This window comes from Pleurodeles waltl, chromosome 12 (assembly GCF_031143425.1).
Source record: "Pleurodeles waltl isolate 20211129_DDA chromosome 12, aPleWal1.hap1.20221129, whole genome shotgun sequence".
Lineage (NCBI taxonomy): Eukaryota > Metazoa > Chordata > Amphibia > Caudata > Salamandridae > Pleurodeles > Pleurodeles waltl.
In genome coordinates, this window is record NC_090451.1 from 100,786,856 (window position 1) to 100,807,328 (window position 20,473).

Sequence of the window (20,473 nt, forward strand, 5' to 3'; positions counted from 1 at the left end):
AATCGAGACCACTTCATCTTCACTTGCTTCAGCAAGAGGTTTTCCTAATGCTCGCCAAAGGGGCGATAGGAGAGGTCCCAGTGCATCACAGGGGACTCAGATTCTATTCCCGGTTCTTTCTAATAAGGAAAAGGTCGGAGGACTGGAGACCAATCCTAGACCTCAGAAAATTGAAGAAGTTTCTAAGGAAGCAATCCTTTCGTATGATCACACTGTCGGATATCCTGCACCTTCTAAACCCTGGAGATTACATGACAACAATTTATCTCCAGGGTGCTTATTTTCACATACCGATACATGTAAAGCATCACAAATATCTCCGCTTCACTGTGGCCGGTGCCCATTATCAACTCAAAGTCCTCCCATTCGGTTTGAAGTCAGCGCCAAGAATCTTCACAAAATGTCTCGCCCCGATAGCAGGCTTTCTCTGCAGCAAGGGTTTTCAAGTCTTCCCATACCTGGACAACTGGCTGATAAAAGCGCCTACATCTCAGCTGGCGTACAAGGCTACCAATGCCTGCCTAATCCTATTTCACAATCTAGGTCTAACAGTAAACTTCCAAAAATCATTCACTCTTCCTACACGCAGGATAGTCTTTTTGGGTGCGGAACTCGACACCATCAACAACGAGGCGTATCTCTCAAAGGCACTGCAGCAGAAACTAACCAACATGGCTATCAGGATCTCAAAAAGAAAGTCCATTTCAGTACGAATGTTCAAGTCGCTTCTGGGCATGATCTCCTCATCAGTCATCCTAATCCACCTGGCAAGGTTGAAAATGAGACCATTGCAAGAGGAATTACAGCTACAATGGACCCAATCTCAAGGATCCTTCAAGGATTTAATAAATATTACACCAAGGATGGTGGAGACTCTGCAATGGTGGTCTCAGACCAACCACCTTTCTCAAGGGTTGACCTTTCTAACTCCAATGACAGACTTCATTATCACAACGGACGCTTCATTGGAGGGCAGGGGAGGTCATCTTCAGGCCAGTTTTGATGGATTTGTACAAACTACAGATTCTCACCTTGTGATTATCCCCAGGCACAAAACATGTTCTCTAAACTCAAAGCAGTGCTCTGGTAAGTTGGGCCATGTGAGTCCTCATCAGCGCCATTTGGACCCAGCAGTGATGAACGTACCTGCATGTAAGCACCTCCCAGGTGCTCTGACGGGAGTTCCTTTTCTTGCAATATTTCTTACGCTCAAATCGTTCCTTCCACGGATTGCAGGATCTTCTGTGTTGGTCCGTACAGACAACACAACAAGTATGTTCTACATCAACAAGCAGGGAGGAACAAGATCTCTCTCCCTCTCAAGAGAATCTCAATGTCTCTGGGACTGTCTCACACTACACAAGATTTGCCTGAGAGTGGAACACCTTCCAGGTGTCAACAACCCCCTAGCAGACTCTCTCAGCAGGACGACAACTGCCACGAATGGGAACTCGATCAGAGGGAACTGGACAGCATCTTTCTATGCTGGGGACGGCCAATCTTGTATCTATTTGCCACCAATCAGAACGCCAAATGCCAATTTTACACCAGTCGATACCCACTCCCGGGTCGTGGGGGAATGCTCTTTCAATGCGATAGTCTGGGATTTTTGCATACGCTTTCCCCCCCAGCCCCATTAATTCCCAGGCTTCTGAAGAAGATGAAGTCAAAGGGTTGCAAGATCATACTCATAACACCCAAGTTGCCCAGACGGTATTGGTACACGGAGCTCCTTCTCCTGTCAGTGGCCAATCCCTTACGCCTTCCCTGCAAGCACAACCTTCTTACAAAGAGTCAAGGTCAGATATTTCATCCAGATCCAGCATCTCTACAATTGCACGCATGGCTCCTGAGTTCAATGAATTCCAGGGCATGAACATTGAGAAAGAATGCAAACTAATTCTGTCCAGGGCACAAGCTGACAGTACAAATAGGACTTGCAGACTCAAATGGAAGCAGTTTTCTATCTGGTGCTGTTGTGTAGCCATCTTAGTTATAGCTCCATGCACGTTAGTTTAATACACTAGACCGCTGTGCACCTTGACCTAGACATATTTTATTCAGCTTTGCATTGTTATTTTTACAATAACCAGTTTTACGGTCTTGTTTTAATTTCTTCCATCTAACTGTTTTGCTTAGTTCAGCATTGTGTTCTCAAACAACGCATTCTTGATCAGTCTGTGCTTCAGTCAAGGCTACAGTCTGGTATTGTCTGTAAACGTGGTAGAAGTTTAGTCTCCAACATTCATAGAAAATACATATCCTTATGTATGGACGTTTTCTTAGAACATCTGCTGTGTTAATTATAAAAACACTTTCTAGTCCCTTTACACGTTAAGTGGGAGATTCTAGCCAGGGAACAACAACTGTATGCTGAATGCTTCGCTGCAGATGCTGACGCAGATCACAGGCCTTTGCTCAGGTATGAGGGTTGATGTCCTCCCAGGGGAACCTGAGAGGCAGGATTAGAGCTAAACATGCCGTGCTCAAAATATGATTTAGATAGGAAATAGTCCATCGATTCTAGTGGCAATATAGCATTATTCTTCACTCTCGCCATCACCATTTTAATATTGCTGTGTTGTGTTGTTCTGGTTATTGCAGCTCACGCTTTGCTATCTAAAATGCAGTTGTTTTATTAAACCAATCTTTAAAACTCATACTGCTTTTATTGTCATTTATACATGAGATTGAATTTTGAGTGAGAGAACCAGATGTGACCTGAGTGACCACGACTTCCCTGAGAAGTATGATATGTCATGCGCTCAGCTGTCCAATCATCTCTACCTTTCGGGAGCGATGAGGCACTGCTAGTTAGCCGGAGTAAAGCCCGGATTTGGAGAGACAAGTGTCACCCGCCGTGGGTCAGACTCAGTCCCCCACACTGTGGACGATCTTGCTGCTCAAAAACCAGTACTCTCATTAGAATAATGAGAGCTTACGCGACATGGCGCCGCCAACGTTTGGTCAGACTCTAATAATCAGGTCCTCCGGAGTATCTCTGTCTCGTTATATATAATGACATCTCAATGCCGTATGCAGAGACGTCCATGGTACTGAGGATTTCCACCACAGCTGTGTAGGTAATCCTATTACAACTGGCGGTTGTTCAAGCTTGAACTTTAAAAGGAAACCCCATTTTGGCATGCCTTCTCTGAACTCCCATAGTGTTACTATCATGGCGAATCCCCAAAATGTACAAATAGCTGTTAACATGAGACAACCTCTAACAGCACACTTATTAGCAAATGGCCTAATGGCCCAGGGAGGTCCAGTCACATTTGTGGTGGACACCCACGCAGCTTATAGAACAGAACTCTTTTACTCTTGGGTCACATTTCCAGCAGTTGAACACAAATACATTTCACACATATACAGTTGCGAACGCGCCTGGACAATACAGAGCGTACGCATATTTAGAGATACCTCTATCTTATCAAGAACATAATTATTGGCTTGATGGCGCCCTACCCCGTACAATATTACCAGTTAGGTTAGGTCCACTAAGTAATGACGGTCCTACCTGGCCTTTATTGGCCACTTATACACCACATCCTGTGGTTGGGAATTTAGCAGTAGCTGAGCTTCGTCGCTTATATATTGAGTTAATAGCGATATACAGACAATTAGTACAATTTGTGATGCAAACATTAAATACAAACCCAGCACGTGCTGCTCCAGCACACCCACATGCAGTAACACCAGGTATAAATCCTGCGACTATACATTTGACTATGGGTAAAGTACCCGCCAAACGAGAGGAAACTCCGTTTTGGTTAGCACAAAAAATTAATACGCTAGAGGCAGTATTTCCCCATACGGGACCTCAGGATAAACATAGAATATTAACGATGTGCTTGCCCTTTGGGATGGTCCCTACAGTAGAAAACTGTAATACATGGGGTACGGTATTTGCCGCGCTCTATACAACCGCACACGGTACACCGACACTTGCCAACTTACCAGAAGTGCTGAAACAAATTCAAGATGAATATGGGGCTGCCCCGGCCCTAGATTTGGGGATGCAACTGATGGGCAACTTTGGCACAGTATCCTCAATCATTTTAAGTAACCTTAAAGGGGAAGCAGTCGCACTTGCAGTGCGCATGCGGCTCCGTGACGTTCCGCAACAAGATCAAGAATGAGAGCTGCCTAAAATAATAGCAGAGACCTATTCAAGTATCGGTCGAGATAGCCTAGGGGCCAGACCAAAAAAAACTAAATTCCAGGGTAAATCAAATAAAGATAACTCCAGACAATAAACTGAGGGTAATAAGAAACGCTGGGATAAAAAGCAACAGATGCCTAAAAAAGAAAGGGGAGAATCTCCACGCACGGAGACCCCACAGAATAGGTATAATCTCAGAAATCGAAATAATATCAAAACGCCTGATAGATATCAATATACTGATAAACGCCAATCTCGTTCCTTTCAGGACTCATCGGAAAAGAGAAATGAGAGTGGTGGGCGATCAGAGCGAAGAACAGAGTACTTGAAACCGAGACAGGAATCACAACGCTCTTCTGAGGTTTCTGTTAAAAAGGAAGAGAAACCTGCCCAACAAAAACAACAATTTAAAAAGAAAAAGGTGGTAGCAGTCGCAGTTCGACATGCCACACAGGAAGAGGGTCCTCTTGAAGAGCAAGAACTGGGCTCTAGCATTGCTAGACAGCGCGGCAGAGGTCACAATAGTTTGCCGGAATCTTCTAGAGCATCTGGAGGGGAAAGCAACTGATGACTTTATACACGTAGAAACAGCGGACATGCGTGTCTCCAAGCCTGATAGGGTACACAAAGTAACGCTACAATTAGAAGGAGACATTGAACGCACAATAAATGCAGTCGTTGCGGATCGCATAGTAAAAGTGTATGATGTCTTGTTGGCCGAACAAGATTGGCCGCATGACTTTGTCCGTACCTGCCCATATGTAGAGGATGTCATTAAGCCTTCTTTCTCGCCGCTTGTCCCAGAGGAACTCACTGAATCCTATTCCATTGAATGGGCTCTAGCACAAGCTCCTGCATTATACAGAAATCACGTAGGGTGGGATAAAAACGCCCCCTACCATGTAATCCCCATTAAAAGTGAACCTCAGCCACAACCGCAGTATCCTATAAAACATGAAGCAAGAGCACCAGTGAGAAAAATACTCACGCAATTAGAGTACCAAGGTGTAATTGAACCCTGTGTCTCGCCGATGAATAATCCTTTATTTCCTGTAGCTAAACCGGACCATTCATACAGAATAGTCTTATACTACAGACATTTAAACAGTCATACACGCACATATGCTATACAAAATTCACATAGTACTGCACTAATGAGCAACATAGTGTGTAAAAAATACAAAACAACATTAGACATTTAAAATGTTTTTTTCTGCCAGGATATAGCGCCTGAAAGCAGGGACTTAACAAGCTTTAGCGCAGTAGGCTCTCAGAAACAATTCTGTAGTTTACCTCAGGGGTATAAGAACAGCCCAGGACTCTTCGCGGCTCGTGTTACTGCCATTTTACACAAGATTGACCCTGAAGCATTGTCCTATGTAGATGATATATATCTCACAGATGATGAGTTACTACAACATTTAAGATGGGTAGCCCGCTTTGTTGTAGGTTTTTACGAATTTGGCTACAAATTTAACTTTAAAAAAACAAATATTGCTTTCCTCAGTGTCTTGTTTCTAGGATATGAGCTGTCAAGTGAAGGGAAGAGCCTAGCGCCACAATTTTTAGAAAGATGCGCACAGTTAAAACCACTGAATACGATTAAAAAACTCCAATCATTATTTGGTTTCTTAAATTTTGGCAGAACCTACATTCCAGATTATGCTACGCGCATAAAACCTTTATATGACTTAATACGTCCCAATTTTTCAAGTACATTTTGGACAGCTGAACATACACGCCTACTTAGAGAGTTACAGACAGACATGCTTGCAGCACAACATTTACACACAAGGGACAACAAAACACATTTGGTCATCAGGGTAATAGCTGGGGCCATCGGTTTCACCTATGTGACATTTAATGAGGGTGAGGCAGTCCCGATAGCATACAAATTATATTTGTATTCAGCAGCTGAACAACGCTTTGCTCCCACAGAGAAAATTCTCACTGCTGTGCAGATGGCTGTTATTAAAGAAAGACCTCTTGCCCAGGGAAAACGCATTATTGTCGTTTCTCCAATCCCAGCCCTAGAGGCTGTTACAAAAGCTAGCGTTCCGAATGCAAAAGCACTACATCCACGTTGGATACAATAGGCTACGTCTTTAACAGCCACTGATGTCGTCTACATTTTTGACCAAAAGTTACAAACTCAGGAATTCCTGCAATATGAAGTAGAATATCCAGTTCCAGCAAATACGTTGCCTATCGATCAGTAACATAGAGGCATGTACACCAATGGCTCTGCACAACCTGCAATTGCAACTAAACATCAATATTCTCCTGCTTGCGCAGTCGTAAGTGGCTATATGGAAGGGGCTAAATCTGTCCTCTACATACCTATACACAGACCCTAGGGGATTGTACAGCACAATTGGCTGAGCTAAAAGCTCTGCTGATGGCACTAGAACATACGTATCCGTCACAGTCTACGCTGATTGTTTGTTATTCATATTATTGTGTCCAGTCCTTTAATGAATACTTGCATTATTGGCGCCAGAATGGGTTCAGAGACTCCAAAGGCAACACCATTAAACACAGACTACCGCTACCGAAAGTTTATGTTGTGCATACACTTGGACACCAGCACGTTAGAATACACGTTGCTGGAAATATATTGGCTGTTGAAGCTGCAAAGTCAGCAGTGGCAGTAGCCACTGTAGCTACAGTGACTCGCTCAAGTTCCAAACCAGACGCAGACATTTGGGCTGCCATAAAAGCTATGGCTGATGGTACACCCCATCCTAAAGGATTCCCTAACAAATATCAATACTATATGGGAAGTTAAGATACCAGGCGTAGGCGTACGAGACGTCCCTAACAAAGATATAAGACCACCATTGATCAAAGCAGCGCATGAGGGGGTGGCATCTGCACATGCTGGTGTGGCGGCTATAATTTCAATCTTACAGGCCCGGTATTGGTCGCCCGGTCTCTGTAAAGAGACTAAGCAGTATGTCCTTTGTTGTGACATCTGCCAACAAATTAAAGTTTCCACGGCCAAGCTACCGCCGCAGACACCCCTCTTAATTTCTAACAAAGTGTTACAGTGTGTGTACTTGGACCACTGCGGTCCACTAACACCTGACAGTGCATACAAATACATATTAGTCGCTGTTGAATCATGCTCCAGATTTGTATGGGTGTGGCCACAACGCTCGGCTGACGGTCGGACTGTTATTAAAGATTTGCGAGTCTTTATCGGTACATATGCAGTTGCAGCGTTCCATTCGGACCAGGGCCCTGCTTCCGCCTCAAGGGCATTCAGGGACACCACGGCTTTGTTGGGGGTCCAACTGCAGTACTCGTCTCCATTTCATCCCAAGGGAAATAGTGTTGTGGAGTGATTAAACCACGATTTAAAGCAATCCTTAACAGCCACAGTATTAGGTATGGGTCGTAGTTGGCTTAATCACCTGTATGGAGTCCAGAGAGCACTAAATAACCTGCCTAGAAGGTCCCTGGGAGGGTTGTACTTCATATGAGTGCCTGTTCGGAACTCAAATGTTTGTTCCGGATCTTGATGGTCCTGGCGTGGAGGCAGCAGAAACACCTTTTGACATAAATGAACGTGTCACTGTTTTAAAGGAATTACAACAGTTCCGTGATGATAATTCTTCCAAAAGTGCTGCCGCCACTGGAATTAAGGATGTGCCAGTAACATCTACCGGCTGGATTCCCAGAGTTGGGGATCTTGTATGTGAAAACGTTGAAGTGAAAAAGGAATTTGGCCCTTCTTATCGAGCACCAGTCCCTGTACTAGGGATACACGGTACCAGAACTGTTATTCTACCACCGTTGGCAGGTGCTAAAGAAAATCGTTTTGTTTCAATTGACAATGTCAAATTACACCATGTGGCCGATCCTGCACAACCGAACAAGAGGAACATCCAGTAGTTCCCGAATCCCTCTTAGTACTGGAGAAGAAGTTCCACTACAAGTTGTTTATACCAACAGTGATACCTCTCTGAGCTTGCGGATGGTGGATGATGATCTTGCATTAGTTCCACTAACATCAAATAATTTAGAAACATTTGACCAAGTCAACTCTACTACAAGCCAAACGGATGGTGCTGTCTATAGTGTGGCACCACAGGAAACACCAACGCCATCACTGACAACTGCTACGCCATTTGCACAAACTCCATCTGGTTATTTTGCCGACTTCAACAACGGTTTATCAGACTCATTCGCCTCTTCGACAGCTGATCTGTCAAGTGCACGTAAGCTAACACACTGGCTTAAAGAAAACTACTTAATTTTTCCATGGAACTATGTATGGCTTTCTTTGACTGTTCTAGCCTTTCTACTTTTGATTGGTTTTGTTATGACCTTTTTCTTATTAATACATGGTCATTTTCTTCCCGAAAGATCATCGGTTGAACAGGTGGAGGAGGTTGTGAAACCACATTTTTCATCACATAAGGTCTCTTGTGAACATTTCCGCAGTGCCAATTCCTGATGGGATTGTTTGGGACAAAGTAATGTTCAATATATATGGTCCCATGGAAATTATTCAAATACCGTATGTGTTAAAATTATCAATGAATGATATGGTAATTCCAGGCATTGTATCTGATGATTGGGATATGAAAACAGAATTGCAATATTATACTGGCTTTGAAAACAAAGATGTTTACCAATTCAAAGAAAATTATGGTGATATGTTTTGCTATAATTATTATGGGCACCACTTCATACATAGAGCGAGTAGTCCCAAAACGATATTTAATTACACGCAATGGGAACATTGTCCAACTCCACCTCAAGGGAGTTCTAAAACTTATACTGAAAGTTAGCATAGTTTTTAGGGCATTATCAAAAGAATGCTGAGTCCTATTATTTTAAAGTAACTCCTACTAAGGATATACATATGTTATTGACCAATACGAAATTTATATATTCGGAATCTTTTGTTTCCCGGTTATCAATAGAAGGTTATGAATATTGGTCCAAATTTATTGATTTGAAAAGTGTTTGGGGAACCAAAAATTGGCAGATCAAGGGAAAGGAAACATTGTTTAGAGCATGTCTCATCCCTGTTCAAATGATCTTTTTAAATGAAACAGTGCAACAAACAAGTTGTTTAGGCTTAGCAACAATCAGATAATTAAACATGCCCAGTATACCTGCCCCTGCAAAGTTTGACAACTGGCAAAAGTACACAAATGCAACTAAAGATGAACTCAATGAGTGGGTCCAGAATGGTACGTTTAATGCTTCACTGACACGTCCAGGCGGGTGGTTATTGTGGCCCATAGATACCAACGGGTTTCATCAACATTTTATTAACTCCTCGGGGGTTTTAGGACGAGTAGGCCAGACCCTCGCTATATATCACCAGAACATGCAGATATAATTACAACATATAGGTGGTCATTACAACCCTGGCGGTCGGTGTTAAAGCGGCGGTAAAACCGCCAACAGGCTGGCGGTAAAACAAATGGAATTACGACCGTGGCGGAAACCGCCAACATAGACAGCCACTTTAACACTCCGACCGCCACAGTGGTACAAACAAACACTGCGGCGGTAACTGCCAACAGACAAGCGGAGGACAGTGTACCGCCCACAGAATTACAACAGTCCAATCTGCCACCTTTTCCGGGGCGGATTCACCGCGAACAAAAACATGGCGGAAACAGGACTTGGAAGGGAAAACGCTCACCTCTACACACCCCACGAGGAACCAGGACACCATGGAGCCCAAGCTCCAGATTCTTCCAGCCTTTATCTTCCTGCTCCTCTACCAGGAGCACGAATCCCAGCAGTGAAGACCACGGTGAGTACTGCACCTACGAAACAGGGAAGGGGGGAGGGAAAAGAGAGTGACACACACACGCAACACGCAACACCCCCACCTCCACCCTCACCCACGACAACACACACACTAATACATCATGACAAATTACAGTTACACCCCCCAACCCCCCCTGGAAGAATGCAAGGACAAAAGGAAATGAGTCGAATGATTGTAATATATTCAAATACAGTAATCAATACAGTAATCAAAAATATAGCGATATGTAAAGATATGTACACTATAAACAAATATATACACCAAGAATACAAGTCCAAGGTATTCCACCATCATAGTCTGTGGACCACTGGGCCCAAAAGGCATGGGCGAGGCCCACACAAGATACCCGAACAAGATGGAGAGAACACTGCTGGGGCATCAGATAGAAAAAAAACGGGCACCTCAGGGGGAAGACAAGGGGGGGCACCTCAGCCGGATGAGTGCAAGATGCCAGATCCACGAGGGGGCTCCATGCCCACTGTTCAATCCTGGGGAGTGCAAAGCCACAGTCTCTCAAGTCTTTACAGTGGGTGGGTTGCCCACTGTTCAATCCTGGGGAGTGCAAAGCCACAGTCTCTCAAGTCTATACAGTGGGTGGTTTGCCCACTGTTCAATCCTGGGGAGTGCAAAGCCACAGTCTCTCAAGTGGATAACAGTCTCCACTGGTGCCCAGAGTGCATCATCCTGCCAAGGACAGAGGTAGTGGATGTGAATCTCCACTGGTTCTGGAGGGGGCTTTGTGCCCAGAGTGCTTCATCCTGCCAAGGACAGAGGTAGTGGATGTGAATCTCCACTGGTTCTGGAGGGGGCTTTGTGCCCAGAGTGCTTTATGCTGCCAAGGACAGAGGTAGTGGATGTGAATCTCCACTGGTTCTGGAGGGGGCTCTGTGCCCAGAGTGCTTCATCCTGCCCGTGGCGGCCTCAGTAGCGTCGGAATCATTGGCACTCACTAGCCTGCGGTGCTGCTGGCGGCGGTGTTCTGGGCAGTGGTGCTGCTGGCGGCGGTGTCCTGGGCAGGCAACGGTTCTGCTGGCGGCTGTGTCCTGGGCAGCGGGGCTGCTGGCGGCGGTGTCCTGGGCAGCGGGGCTGCTGGCGGTCTTGTCCGCCGTGCAGATCTTCACAGACTTGGCGGTTTTACTGTGCCCCAGCCCCACCTTGGATGGTGGCGCAGCTGTCTCCACACTCCCAACTGTACCCCTGGGAGCAGCTTTGGTGGCTGATTTCTTTCCCCTCTCCCGCTGGGCACTGGCCAACTTTTTATGCTTTACAGGTGGGGGACTGTCCGTGCTCTGGCTCCTTGCCAAACTGGCTGCCCTGCTGCCTGGCGCACTCCAGAAGCTGGTTACTACTGGCCCCACTGGTCCCGCCGATGTTGCGGCTGAGGTGCTGGGTTGGGACCTGGAGAGTCGGGCCCTAGGAGACTGAAGGGGTGGGGGAGGTGAGGGAAAGAGGTCAAGGTTGGACAGGAAACGTTTCTTAGAAACACTGGGACGGGTAGCTGGAGGGGGTTTGGGAGTGGAGGAAGAGGTAGTGGTTGTAGGAGGTGTATGTTTGGTGACTTTGGATGAAGGTGCATGGGCTGGAGGCTGTTGTGAGGTGGATGGCTGTTGGGTGGGTGTGTGGCTGCGTTTGTGTACCTTGGGAGGTGCCCTCACAGACACACTGGGAGAGGACACAGGGGACGTGTGAATGGTAGTGGGGGTGGTGACTGCACGTGAGCGGGTGTGGTGGTGGCTGTGCTGGTGCTGGGCGTAGTGGCTGAGGATGTAGTGCATGCAGGTGTGAGTGGAGATGAGACAGGGAGGGAGGAGGGAGATGAGGAGGAGGGGCACACAGTGGAGGCAGTGGATGTTGGTGTGTCTGCATGTGTCTGATGTTTGGGTGAGTGCCTTTGGGATGTGGGGTGCTTATGTTTGCCAGAGCTTCCCTTGTGTGTTGAGGTGTGTGCATGCTGGTCTGATGGTGTGCTTGGGATAAGCTGAGGTACAGGGGTTTGGGTCTGGGTGGAGGAAGCTGGAGGGGGGAGGCTAGAGACAGGGACAATGGCTGCCATCAGTGCCGAGGCCAGAGTCTGAAAAGCTCGCTGATGGGCTGCCTGACCAAAGTGAATGCCCTCCAGGTATGCATTGGTTTGTTGCAACTGCCTCTCTACAGCCTGGATGGCATTCAAAATGGTAGACTGCCCAACAGTGAGGGACCTGAGGAGGTCAATGGCCTCCTCACTGAGGGCAGCAGGGGTGACAGGGGCAGGGGCAGAGGTGCCTGGGGCAAAGGAGATGCCCACCCTCCTGGGTGAGTGGGCATGGGACACACGGCGAGGGGCTGCTGGGAGGGCGGTGCTGGTAGGGTGGGTGGCGGCTGTACTTGTAGATGCGGGGGGCACAGATGGGCCCGCCACCGCAAAGGAGCTCCCATCAGAGGAGGAGTCCGTATCGCTGGTGTCAGCTCCTGTCCCCGCCGTAGAGCTCCCCTCGTCCTCCGTCCCACTGGTGAATTCAGACTCCGTAGTGTCGCCCTCCAGGGCCATGTGGGATGCAGCTCCCTCCTGCTCCGGTACCACTGCTCCTCTGCCTGATGATGCTAATGCACACAAGAACAGGGAGACCACAAAAAAGGGGGGGGAAGACAGAAGAAAGACATGTTGAGTGCATGCAATACCGCTATAGTTGGCGGACACTACAGACACAGAAGCCCCCTGCACTACGCCGCGCACTTGGAGTTCCCTATTCAATCCCAGGGACATGGGTTACAAGTCTATGCCCGATTGCTGCACACATGGATGTCACAGGAGCCTGACTAGGTGTAGTTGGCACTGTACACAGGTGGGGTGGGGTGCCACAGGGCCTGCCTTAAGAAGGGTCCTTGCATACTAAACTCGTCCTGGCCTAGGGGAACCCACAGCCCACCTCCCCCACCCAGACACCTACAATGCGCGCTGAATAAGCAGAATGAGAGTGTACTCACCCCCTTGTGGCTGCTGTGATGCCCTCAAGCGCCCATCCAACTCCGGGTACGTCACCGCCAGGATCCTGAACATCAGGGGGGTCATGGTGCGACGGACACCCCTCCCACGTTGGGAGGACATCCCCAACTGGGCCTCCGCCGTCTTCCTGCTCCAGCGGCGAATGTCCTCCCATCTTTTCCAGCAGTGGGTGCTCCGCCTGTGGTAGACCCCCAGGGTCCGGACTTCCTTGGCGATGGCACGCCAAATGTCCTTCTTCTGGTGGGCGCTGACCAACAGGAATAGTACAGGGGAAAAAGAGAAGTTATTACCGTCCGCACCGTCACAGTCATTGGCCCGCATCTCTACCCTTGCCATGACGCACATGCACTGTAAGGAAATGCCTCCTTGGCATGGTTACCCCCTGACTTTTTGCCTTTGCTGATACCAAGTTATGATTTGAAAGTGTGCTGAGGCCTGCTAACCAGGCCCCAGCACCAGTGTTCTTTCCCTAACCTGTACCTTTGTGTCCACAATTGGCACACCCTGGCATCCAGGTAAGTCCCTTGTAACTGGTACCCCTGGTACCAAGGGCCCTGATGCCAGGGAAGGTCTCTAAGGGCTGCAGCATGTCTTATGCCACCCTGGAGACCCCTCACTCAGCACAGACACACTACTTGCCAGCTTGTGTGTGCTGGTGGGGAGAAAATGACTAAGTCGACATGGCACTCCCCTCAGGGTCCCATGCCAACCTCACACTGCCTATGGCATAGATAAGTCACCCCTCTAGCAGGCCTTACGGCCCTAAGGCAGGGAGCACTATACCATAGGTGAGGGCATACGTGCATGAGAACTATGCCCCTACAGTGTCTAAGCAAAACCTTACACATTGTAAGTGCAGGGTAGCCATAAGAGTATATGGTCTGGGAGTCTGTCATGCACGAACTCCACAGCACCATAATGGCTACACTGAAAACTGGGAAGTTTGGTATCAAACTTCTCAGCACAATAAATGGACACTGATGCCAGTGAAGAACCAACTTTGAAAGAACACACGTTTCCTGCCAGAAGCGTGAGACTTTGCACTCTGCACCCGACTCGACTTGTGGAGAACCAACACTACAGGGAGGACTCCCCAGCGACTGCGAACCCGTGAGTAGCCAGAGTTGACCTCCCTGAGCCCCCACAGCGACGCCTGCAGAGGGAATCCAGAGGCTCCCCCTGACAGCGACTGCCTGCTTCTAAGAACCCGACGCCTGGTAAGGACACTGCACCCACAGCCCCCAGGACCCAAAGGTTCTGACCTCCAGTGCAGGAGCGACCCCCAGATGGCCCTCTCCCTTGCCCAGGTGGTGGCTACCCCGAGGAGCCCCCCCCTTGCCTGCCTGCATCGCTGAAGAGACCCCTGGGTCTCCCATTGAACTACATTGCAAACCCGACGCCTGTTTGCACACTGCACCCGGCCGCCCCCGTGCCGCTGAGGGTGTACTTTTTGTGCTGACTTGTGTCCACCCTGGTGCCCTACAAAACCCCCCTGGTCTGCCCTCCGAAGACGCGGGTACTTACCTGCTGGCAGACTGGAACCGGGGCACCCCCTTCTCCATTGAAGCCTATGTGTTTTGGGCACCACTTTGACCTCTGCATCTGACCAGCCCTGAGCTGCTGGTGTGGTAACTTTGGGGTTGCTCTGAACCCCCAACGGTGGGCTAACTTGGACCCAACTTTGAACCCTGTAGGTGGTTTACTTACCTGCAAAACTAACAAACACTTACCTCCCCCAGGAACTGTTGAAAACTGCAGTGTCCAGTTTTAAAATAGCTTATTGCCATTTGTGTGAAAACTGTGTATGCTATTTTGCTAATTCAAAGTTCCTAAAGTTCCTAAGTGAAATGCCTTTCATTTAAAGTATTGTTTGTGAATCTTGAACCTGTGGTTCTTAAAATAAACTAAGAAAATATATTTTTCTATATAAAAACCTATTGGCCTGGAATTGTCTTTGAGTATGTATTCCTCATTTATTGCCTGTGTGTGTACAACAAATGCTTAACACTACCCTCTGATAAGCCAATGCTGGACCACACTACCACAAAATAGAGCATTAGAATTATCTCTTTTTGCCACTATCTTACCTCTAAGGGGAACCCTTGGACTCTGTGCATACTATTTCTTACTTTGAAATAGGGCATACAGAGCCAACTTCCTACATGCACTCACCGTCGTTTTATGCACGCCACATTCTCACCCTCCCCCCCATCTTTCATCCACACCACTCCACACAGGCATTGCCCATACAGCACGCTCACAGTGTACTTACCTGTTTGTATGGAGGATCGTAGAGTAGCGTGTACTGGGGGAGGACCACATCCACGAGTTTCTCAAGCTCCTCCATGCTGAAGGCAGGGGCCCTTTCCCCAGACACATGAGCCATTGTCTCTTCCAGACTGAGGTCACAGCAGCACTTGCAGTGTAGGTCCTCTCCTGTCGAAGATCAGGTATCAAGTGATTTAACAGAGAGAAAATGGCGGTCACGTCCGCGGTGGTGTGTACCGTCACCACCGGCGTACATCGTCATTGGCTTCTGGGACCCATAGGGTCCAATGTTAACCAATGCAGGATTGCGCCGCGGTCTATCGACCACCTACCGTGCCGGTGTAAAACGCCAGCGCAGTTACCTCATATCCCCTTGTCCCACTTTACCAGTCAGGCAGCCGCCATTTCATGGGCCCACATGGCATTATTTTGGACTGCGTCACACATATCTAGGCCTAAACACTCATACAGGCATATGTCGATTTGCTAATATTTTCAGAGTAAGCTGTGTTTACGTTCCTCAGAGTTGGTTGACTCTCAGCTTGCTGTTCTCCTCCATAGGCACCGTCCACTGGGGCATGTGAGGAGATGGCGGCATCCTCCGGTGTACAGACCGCTGGTGGACCTGTCGACAATGGAGGAGCGACATGTGATCACCTACAGACTTGATCGTGTCACAATCCAGGAACTGTGTGCCCAGTTGGAGCCAGACCTGATGTCAGCTATCCGCCATCCCACAGGAATCCCCCCTCAAGTGCAGGTGCTGTCAGTACTCCATTTCCTAGCAAGTGGGTCATTTCAAACTACAGTGGCCATAGCATCAGGGATGTCCCAGCCTAGGTTTTCCAACGTGTTGTCCAGAGTGTTGTCTGCCCTGCTGAATCACATGCAGAGCTACATCGTTTACCCTCAGGTGGAGGATTTGCCTACAGTGAAAGGTGATTTCTATGCCCTGGGACATATCCCCAACATCATAGGTGCCACTGATGGGACACATGTGGCCTTGGTCCCCCCCGCAGGAGTGAACAGGTGTACAGAAACTGGAAGAGTTACTATTCGATGAATGTGCAGATGGTGTGTTTGGCAGACCAGTACATCTCCCATGTGAATGCCAAATTCCCTGGCTCAGTGCATGACGCTTGCATTCTGAGGAATAGCAGCATCCCTTATGTGATGGGGCAACTCCAGAGGCACCGTGTGTAGCTATTAGGTGAGGACATGGACCCAATACAGTGTGAATAGTTGTTTGGGTCTGGGGATGTCCCTAAGAGTTAGTGTGTGTCTAACAGTTGTCCCTTGACATTTGCAGGTGACTCTGGTTACCCCAACCTGTCATGGCTACTGACCCCAGTGAGGAATCCCAGGACAAGGGCAGAGGAACGCTACAATGAGGCCCATGGGCGAACTAGGAGGATTATAGAGCGGACCTTTGGCCTCCTGAAGGCCAGGTTCCGGTGCCTCCATATGACAGGTGGTTCCCAATTCTACTCACCAAAGAAGGTATGCCAGATCATCATGGCCTGCTGTATGCTTCACAACTTGGCTTTGCGACAACAGGTGCCTTTTCTGCAGGAGGATGGTCCAGATGGAGGTGTTGTGGCAGCTCTGGAGCCTGTGGACAGTGAAGACGAGGAAGCAAAAGAAGAGGACATAGACAACAGGAACACGGTGATCCTGCAATACTTCCGGTGAGACACAGGTAAGAAGACAACACTGCCTGCTACATCTAATTTAATTCTACTACCTCTCATCTGTCTGTCATTTTCACCCAGTGTATGGTCACTGAGTTGTCACTTTCCCTTACGATTTCACAGATGTGGGTCCCACTGTGTGACATCTGCTTTGTTTTTCGCATGGACTAGAGCTGTGTGACATAGGTATGTTGACATTACATTTGATATAGCATTTTGCCACTGTAACTGCTAATACACAATTTCGAAATCACAGACAGACTCCTGATTGTTTTGTGATTTAAGGGTGTTTATTTAAGTGCTCAATATTGGAGGGTGTTGTAAAATGGTCAGGGGTGATGGTGGAGGAATGTCCATGGCAGAGTCCAGTCTATCAGTCTCACAGGTGCATTGTCCAAAGGGGCATAGGAAGTGGAGCTGGGGCAGTTTAAGGATGGACAGGGTGACAAAGTGGGACAGAAGGATGACATTCAGGGTGGTCTAATTTCTTGGCGGGGGTCTTGGCATTGTTCTCTGTCTTTGTCCTGGATCTCAGGGACCGCTTGCGGGGTGGTTCTCCATCTGTAGGGGGTGGGGTGCTGGTGTGGTGGTCCTGTGGCGTTGCCTCCTGTCCACTAGTGCCGGCAGAGGTGGTGGGCAGTTCATCGTCCGGGCTACTGTCAGTGGCCCCTTGTTGTGCCACAGTGTCCCTCCTGGTGTTCACGAGTTCCTTCAGAACCCCTACAATGGTGCCCAGAGTGGAATTGATGGATTTGATTTCCTCCCTGAACCCCAAATACTGTTCCTCCTGCAGCCGCTGGGTCTCCTGAAACTTGGCGAGTACCATTGCCATCGTCTCCTGGGAATGGTGGTAGGCTCCAATGATGTTGGAGAGTGCCTTGTGGAGAGTGGGTTCCCTGGGCCTGTCCTCCCCCTGTCCCACAGCAGCCCTCCCAGTTCCCCTGTGATCCTGTGCCTCTGTCCCCTGAACCGTGTGGCCACTACCACTGCCCTCAGGTCCCTGGTGTTGTTGGGGTGGTGGGTTAGCCTGGGTTCCCTGTACTGGTGGACACACTTCTGATTGATGTGTCCTGGGGACAGAGGTATGAGCCCTCTGGGTGGGTGCTGTGCTGGTGTTTCCAGAGAGGGGAAGCTGTGTAGTGGCCTGTGTCAGTGTGAGGGGAACCGACTGTCCCGAGGTCCCAGATGGGCCGGGCTGGTCATCTTGATCCAGTTGGACAGAGCTGCTGTCATCACTGTGGGCCTCTTCTGTGGGTGGAGTGGACATATCTGGACCCTCCTGTCTGGTGACATTGGGTAGGGGTCCTGCAGGGGTGTAAAGGCATGATTATTGCATCTGTGTGTGCCATTGTGTGCAATGGGTAGGTGACCGTGTTCCCCAGTGCTTGCATTCCTGTGTAGGACCTTGTGTGATGATGGTTTAGGTGGGTGTATGGGTATGTGCAATGGGCATGCTTTGGTGATGGGTGTCCATGCTTTGTTGTTGCATGCAGGGCTTGGGTTTGGGATGTGTGGTTTGTGATATTGGGACATCTGTGAGGAGTTGGAGTGATGGGGTGAGGGTATGTGATGGCATGCAGATAGGGGGGGTGAAAGTAGTGAAGAGTGACTTACCAGAGTCCATTCCTCCAACTACTCCTGCGAGGCCCTTAGGATGCAGTATAGCCACGACCTGTTTCTCCCATGTTGTTAGTTGTGGGGGAGGAGGTGGGGGTCCGCCGCCAGTCCTCTGAACCGCGATGTGGTGTCTTGAGACCACGGAATGCACCTTCCCCTGTAGGTCGTTTCACCTCTTCCTGATGTCATCCCTAGTTCTTGGGTTCTGTCCCACTGCGTTGACCCTGTCCACTATTCTTTGCCGTAGCTCCATCTTCCTAGGTATGGTGGTGTGCTCCACCTGTGACCCTGAGCTCCTCCTCAGAGAACCTGGGGTGTCTTTGCGGGGCCATGGGGTGGTGTGGGTGATGTGTGGGGTGATATTTAGAGGTGTGTTGTGTGAGGCGCTTGGATGTTGTGTGCATGATGGTGTTGAGTGCCTGTGAATGCTAATGTTGTTTCTGGTGATGTCTCTCTCTGGCCTTCAGTCGCAATTCTGGTCATAAGGGTTTGTGGGTGATGTGGGTGGGTGTTTTATATTGTATTGGATGTGAGGGAGTGGTGTGTGTATGTGTATCAGGTGTGTGTATTTGGAATTGTCTAATGTGGATGTGTTTTGTAAATGTGTGTGTATTTTGAGTGCGGCGGTGTGCACCGCCAATGGAATACCGCGGTTGAAAGACCACCGCGTGGATTTGTGGGTCGTGATAGTGTGGGCGTATTCCTGGTGGCCTGACGGTGTCAGTTTTGTTATCGCCAGTTTATCACTGATCTTTGGTGTGGCGGACTTGTGTGGGTGTCTGGATTTTGGTGAATTCCGGGTTGTGGGTCATAATGACTGTGGTGGAATTCCGCGGCCGCGGCGGTATGTTGGCGGTCTTCTGCACGGTGGTAAGCGGCTTTTACCGCCAATGTTGTAATGACCCCCATAGTGTAGGAAAATTGTGCCAACAGTGGCTAAAATCATCCTCACTAGACGCGGTTAAAGCACACCTCAATCTCTTGTCTAACACTTACAAGATTTCTTGTCAGGCCCCAGGATACCACGCAGGAAGCGTTTCTTGTATGCAGTATACAATGAAATATGGAAGCTTTCCCAACAAGATGCTGCAGCGCTTAAGGCAAACAGATCAGGAAAATTTGAAAAAGGCATTAGCTGTTGTAGATAATGGGATTAACACCTTGTCCGACCGGATATACACAATAAACAACATTGTATCCTCTGCTATAGACATTATACGATCTGATATGTCTTCTTTATACCATGGGCAGAGTCAGACCAGGTCCATTATGCAGTTGGGTTGGATGCTTCAAACATTGAAGGTGGGTCGCATTCCGTGGCAGCACGTCAGTGCCAGGGAAATATTTTTCTCCTTTAATCTAACGTGGCAGCAACGACTAATGGCTAAGAAAGAAGCAACTTATGTCATGCTTAACGTCGAGAAAATAGAAAGATTGCCTTTCACCATAGCTGAAATACCTTCGACAGAGTGGTTAATACACAGGGTTATTAATCTGCCTATTTCAACATTACAATTCACCTCTTGTTTGAAACACATTCCAGTAGGCAGATATGAAAAGCTGAGAGATAGTTACATTCATGAGGTGTGGGAGCTTCCCTTCTCGTACCAATGCTTCAATGGCATGAAAGAGGTCTTTCTTAGCGGTAGTGAATGCGAGACCTCAGTCAGCCATTCGATGATTTGTAAACAGTTGTCCTTGCATGGGGCGTGTAACACCTCGGCTGCAAACTTGGCCTGTTATCTTAAGGGAGTTCCAGTCCCCTTGATTAGACCTACGTTCCAGGTGCTTTCAAACGGCAGCTACGTCGTTCTCAATAGTGAAGACTGTTGTGGCATGCAAGCCGGAATAGTTTACTTTGTTTCAGTCTCTAAGGTCATTACATGCTGCAGGAACATATTGTTTCCCCCCACTAAACTGAAGGAGGTAGCCGATTTCTGGCCTCG